Here is a 1,277-nt window from a genome sequence, read left to right as displayed (position 1 = left end):
CCTCCATCCCCCTGTGTAGAATTCCAGCTACAAGATGGAGTTTTGGAGTCACATGGGCAAGTCACATGTCCATGCATGACTCAGAATTTACAGGTAGCAGCCATGGTTCACATGCTACCTTGAACGTCCTCGTGTAGACTTCTTATGTGGATTGGCGCCTTCCAAGATCCATTGTCCGTTAAGTGCTTCTTGACTGGGCACTTAATTTGCACATTCATTTCTCAAGAAGCTGACCAAAATACTTTATTAGGGCTACTTAAAAATCAAGCAAGTACACAGCCAATATTCATAACTTCGAATATAAAAATGATATAAAAAGCCCGCCCACTGCTAAAGGATCCCCCCCCACCTGAAGGGGGGGGTCCACAGGACCTGGAAAACCAATTAATTACGGGGGACAACTAATGAACAACAGGGACGGGAATGCGGTCAAAGGGTCAAACGAAGGGAACTGGACGGGGACACCGAGCAGAGGACCCCGGACAAAAATATGGAACGCTTCACGAATTTGCGTGTCATCCTTGCGCAGGGGCCGTGCTAGCCGATATACTGGCCACTGGATTAACAGTTTTCTGTTCCCTGACTGACCAGAGCAGGGGCTGCTCCAGGCTAATGAGAACACCTGACTCCAATTAACCTGCAAAGAGTCAGGTGAGGCCATTGAGCTAATGTGACCACCTGACTCTAATTAAGGCCCCTCTGATAATATAAAAGGGTTCACTCCAGTCAGGCAGAGAGGAGCCAGGGGAGAGGAAGTGTGGCTGAAGGGCTGGTTAATGAAGAGACCCTCAAGTCATTGGTAAGGGAGCCCTAAGGTAAGGGTGAAGAAGGGAGAAGCAGGAGAGCTATGGGGAAGTGGCCCAGGGAAATGTAGCAACTCTGGCAGTAAAAGGTTGGCTGCCAACAGCTGCTACCATTAGGGTCCCTGGGCTGAAACCCAGAGTAGAGGGTGGGCCTAGGCTTCCCCCCAACCCACCACTACAGAAACACCTCCTGGGAGGGGAAAACAGGCCCCTGTCAGGACAGGAGGCTAAACTGTTTTGGCATGAGGCTGTAGAAGCAACAGAGACATCTCTCACCAACCTCCATTGCTGGCTTATGATGAAAAGGGCTCAGTAGACTGTATCCCTGGCCCTAGAGAGAGAAGGGCTATGTGGAGGGTTGAAGTGAGCCTCTGAAGCTAGCATAAACCACCTGGAACCGTGGGACCTATGGGGACAAGGTCGGAGCTCGGCCACACAGGATTTGTGTGCATTGCTTTGAAACTCCACAGTAGC

The 1,277-nt window shown here is 50.6% G+C and overlaps 1 pseudogene; it reads right to left on the bottom strand.

Annotated features, from left to right (window-relative positions):
* Nucleotides 1–484: 484 nt before the first annotated feature.
* LOC114019499 lies at nucleotides 485–541 on the bottom strand (annotated as a pseudogene).
* Nucleotides 542–1,277: the final 736 nt, after the last annotated feature.

This window comes from Chelonia mydas, chromosome 13 (assembly GCF_015237465.2).
Source record: "Chelonia mydas isolate rCheMyd1 chromosome 13, rCheMyd1.pri.v2, whole genome shotgun sequence".
NCBI classification, from domain to species: Eukaryota; Metazoa; Chordata; order Testudines; family Cheloniidae; genus Chelonia; species Chelonia mydas.
Note: the sequence above shows the minus strand (reverse complement) of the source record. Positions and strands in the feature narration are given on the sequence as shown.